This window comes from Salmo trutta, chromosome 35 (genome assembly GCF_901001165.1).
Source record: "Salmo trutta chromosome 35, fSalTru1.1, whole genome shotgun sequence".
Lineage (NCBI taxonomy): Eukaryota > Metazoa > Chordata > Actinopteri > Salmoniformes > Salmonidae > Salmo > Salmo trutta.
In genome coordinates this window covers 17948526-17953467 of record NC_042991.1, presented here as the reverse complement: position 1 = coordinate 17953467, position 4942 = coordinate 17948526, and the positions used below count along the sequence as shown (strand labels likewise).

Below are 4942 nucleotides of genomic sequence, written 5' to 3'. Positions count from 1 at the left end.
TATTTACGAGACACTATAGCAGGCTTTTAAAACTGCAGCATCACCTGTTTTCTCATCTGGCATTTGGTTAAAGATTGGTATGCCCTAGTTAACCATTAGCCTGTGAAACAACCTAAAAAGCATCTACAACGTTCGTTGTAAAAGTAAAAAGAAAAAAAAAGAAAAAGGGATATTACTTGTCACCAATGCTATGAATATTATTCATACAGAAATCGCATCCAGTTTTGTTAATTTGTTTTGTTAGACTTCAGTGCGGCTTTTGACATTATTGATCAGTAGATTAGATTAGATTCAACTTTATTGCCGTGGAACAAGTACAGTACAACGAAATGCAGTTTGCATCTGACCAGAAGTGCAAATAAAAGAGTGCAAAAAATGTACAAGTGAAACAATTAAATACAATGTATGTTATTAAGTGGGATGTATAAATATTCAAGGAAGGCAAATGGCATGTCTAAATGTGCAATGAAGGCAAATTGAAATGCAAGGAGGCATGCAACTGAAATGCAGGGATAGCAGCAATGAGGTTACCGAGGTAGACATGTACAACTGAAAAATGTCCTTAATCAGACTTTACAAAGCAATGTCAGAGTCCAGTAGTACCGTGAAGAATGCAAAGAGAGTAATGCAACAAGGTCCCTGAGAGGCAGTACTAAGCGGTGGGCGGGTGGATATGTCATAGAGTTCATAGTCTGCTGATGTAAAAACGTATGTGTGATGGCTTTACACCCCCAGCTATATTTATGATAAAGAGTTACCTGTCTAACAGAACACAGACGGTGTTCTTTAATGGAAGCCTTTCCACCATAATCCAGGTAAAATTAGGATTTCCCCGAGAGGCAGCTGTCTACGCCCATTACTTTTTAAAATGTTTACTAATGACATGCCACTGGCTTTGAGTAAAGCCAGAGTTTCTATGTATGCGGATGACTCAACTCTATACATGTCAGCTACTACAGCGACTGAAATGACTGCCACACCTAACAAAGAGTTGCAGTTGGTTTCAGAGTGGGTGGCAAGGAATAAGTTAGTCCTTGTAAGCGGTGCGTAACTGGCTGCAGGGAAGTCAGGCGCAGGAGAGCAGAAATGGGTTAAAGCCGGAGCTCTTTAATGATGCAAAAAACCAAACTGCACCCAGAACAGCTGGGTGCAATTTGGTGCAGTATGATGCAGCTGGGTGCAGTATGATGCAAAATACGGGTAGAAATAACCCGTCGCACACCAGTCTGAAATGTACAATACACTTACATCAAACAATTCCACACCCAGACATGGGGGGGAACAGGGTATTATACACGTCAAGTGATGAGGGAATGTAAACCAGGTGTGTGGGAAGACAAGACAAAACAAAACAAATGGAAAATGAAAGGTGGATCGGCGATGGCTAGAAGACGGATGACGTCGACCGCCGAACATCGCCCGAACAAGGAGAGGAACCGACTTCGGCGGAAGTCGTCACAGTCCTCAATATTTCTAAAACTTAAAGCATTGTATTTGGGACAAATCATTTACTAAACCCTAAACCTCAACAAAATCTTGTAGTAAATAATGTGGAAATTGAGCATGTTGAGGTGACTAAACTGCTTTGAGTAACATTGGATTGTAAACTGTCATTGACTAAAAACACATTGATACAACAGCAGCTAAGATGGGGAGAAGTCTGTCCATAATAAAGCGCTGCTCTACCTTCATAACAGCACTATCAACAAGGCAGGTCCTACAGGCCCCAGTTTTGTCACACCTGGACTACTGTTCAATTGTGGTCAGGTGCCACAAAAAAGGACTTAGGAAAATTGCAATTGGCTCAGAACAGGGCAGCACGGCTGGCCTTTGGATGTACATTGGGCTCCCGAGTGGCGCAGAGGTCTAAGGCACTGCATCTCAGTGCAAGAGGTGTCGCTACAGTCCCTGGTTTGAATCCAGGCTGTATCACACCTGGCCATGATCGGGAGTCCCATAGGGCGACGCACAATTGGCCCAGCATTGTCCAGGTTTCGCTGGGGTAGGCCGTCATTGTAAATAAGATTTGATTCTTAACTAACTTGCCTAGTTAAATAAAGGTTAAATGTAAAACATAAAAAGAGCTAATATTAAAAATATGCATGTCAATCTCTCCTGGCTCAAAGTGGAGGAGGGATTGACTTCATCACTACTTGTTTTTATGAGAGGTATTAACATGCTGAATGCACCGAGCTGTCTGTTTCAACTGCTGGCGCACGGCTCGGACACCCATGCATACCCCACAAGACATGCCACAAGAGGTCTCTTCACAGTCCCCAAGTCCAGAACAGACTATGGGAGGCGCACAGTACTACACAGAGCTATGACTACATGGAACTCTATTCCACATCAAGTAACTGAGGCAAGTGTGTAAAAGTAGATTTAAAAAACAGATACAAATACACCTTATGGTGAAGCAACACAAACATAGGCACAGACACATACATACACACACACACGATAACATGCCCATTATACACACACACGTACACCTGACCTAGAATTCCTTACAATCAAATGCCAACTGCATTATCTACCAAGAGAATTCTCTTCAATTATAATCACAGCCGGGTACACCCCCCCAAGCAGACACCTCGACGGCCCTGAAAGAACTTCATTGGTTGGACTCTGTAAACTGGAAACCATATATCCTGAGACTGCATTTATTGTAGCTGGGAATTTTAACAAAGATAATCTGAAAACAAGGCTCCCTAAATTTTATCAGCATATCGAATGCGCGACCCGGGCTGGCAGCATTCTGGATCATTGCTCTCTAACTTCCGCGACGCATACAAAGCGCTTCCTCGCACTCCTTTAGGCAAATCTGACCACGACTCCATTTTGTTGCTCCCAGCCTATAGACAGAAATTAAAACAGGAAACGCCCGTGCTCAGGTCTGTTCAACGCTGGTCCGACCAATCAGATTCCACGCTTCAAGATTGCTTCGATCACATGGACTGGGATATGTTCCGGATAGCCTCAGACAACAACATTGAGTTAATTAGCAAGTGTATCGGTGATGTTGTACCCACGGTGACAATTAAAACCTTCCCCAACCAGAAACCATGGATTGATGGCAGCATTCGCGCAAAACTGAAAGCGCGAACCACTGCTTTCAATCATGGCAAGGTGAACGGAAACATGACCAAATACAAACAGTGTAGCTATTCCCTCCGCAAGGCAATCAAACAAGCAAAGTGTCAGTATAGAGACAAAGTAGAGTCGCAATTCAACGGCTCAGACACGAGACGTATGTGGCAGGGTCTAGAGTCAATCATGGATTACAAAAAGAAAACAAGCCCCGTCGTCAGAAGACACCGACGTCTTGCTTTTAGACAAATTAAACATCTTCTTTGCTCGCTTTGAGGACAACACAGTGCCACTGACACGGCCCGTTACCAAAACCTGCGGGCTCTCCTTCACCGCGGCCAATGTGAGTAAAACATTTAAACGTGTTAACCCTCGCAAGGCTGCCGGCCCAGACGACATCCCTAGCCGCATCCTCAGAGCATGCGCAGACCAGCTGGCTGGTGTGTTTACGGACATATTCAATCAATCCCTATCCTAGTCTGCTCTTCCCACATGCTCCAAGAGGGCCACCATTGTTCCTGTTCCCAAGAAAGCTAAAGTAACTGAGCTAAATGACTATCGCCCCGTAGCCCTCACTTCCGTCATCATGAAGGGCTTTGAGAGACTAGTAAAGGATCATATCACCTCTACCCTACCTGACACCCTAGACCCACTCCAATTTGCTTACCGCCCCAATAGGTCCACAGACGATGAAATCGCAATCACACTGCCCTAACCCATCTGGACAAGAGGAATACCTATGTAAGAATGCTGTTCAACGATTACAGCTCAGCATTTAACATCATAGTAACCTCCAAACTCGTCATTAAGCTCGAGACCCTGGGTCTCGACCCACCCTGTGCAACTGGATCCTGGACTTCCTGACGGCAAGCCCCCAGGTGGTGAGGGTGGGAAATAACATCTCCACCCCGCTGATCCTTAACACTGGGGCCCCACAAGGGTGCGTTCTCAGCCTTCTCCTGCATTCCCTGTTCACACATGACTGAATCATCAAGTTTGCAGACGACAATACAGTGTTAGGCTTGATTACCAACAACGACGAGATGGCCTACAGGGAGAAGGTGAGGGCACTCGGAGTGTTGTGTCAGGAAAATAACCTCACACTCAACATCAACAAAACAAAGGAGGTGATCGTGGACTTCAGGAAACAGCAGAGGGAGCACCCCCCATCCACGTTTTTAAAATTGTATGAACTGCCTTAATTTTGCTGGACCCCAGGAAGAGTAGCTGCTGCCTTTGCTAATGGGGATCCATAATAAATACAAACACAAAATTAGACAATGTCTCTGGACCAGCTGTGGGGGAATACATGTAGGGTAGAAGTAGCTGATCTGGAATCTGTTTTGCGTCTGCTCAACACATCCTGTTCCTACTGGTCAGCTGCAAGAAACTGCCTCATTTACAGTTGTGGTGAATGAGATGAGAATCTCATGTGTTGTCTCCACAAAGAGGGCGTTTCGGGATTGAAGTAATCTCAAAGAAGGTATGCAATATAGAGAATTGATACTGTAGTGTTTCTCTTTTCCAGAAGATACCGACTACAGGTAAGCTTGTTTACACTAGCTGCACTGAGGTCGGAACACAATCATGGTTACATCAAGACACCATAGAGCCGGCGGCAGATATTGATCAGAAAACGTACCTCAATGCAGGGATGGGATATGCCACTGTACTCCAAATGTTACCTTCATCCACATTGCTCTATCAAGAAGATTGAAATACTGCTAGTTTTCCAGAAAAATTTCCCTTTTCGTCCTCATGATAGCTACCAGTAGCCATGGCAGCCATTATGGAATGGCACGTAGCGTTGAACAACAAAGGAGCTGATTGGCTGACACTGTCATTCCAAAAT

At 44.6% G+C, this 4942-nt stretch overlaps 1 protein-coding gene across 1 annotated transcript in view; it reads left to right on the top strand.

Moving 5' to 3' along the window:
- Positions 1-4942, top strand: part of LOC115174761 (uncharacterized) — a 47595-nt gene that overhangs the window by 15002 nt on the left and 27651 nt on the right. The window lies entirely within an intron of this gene.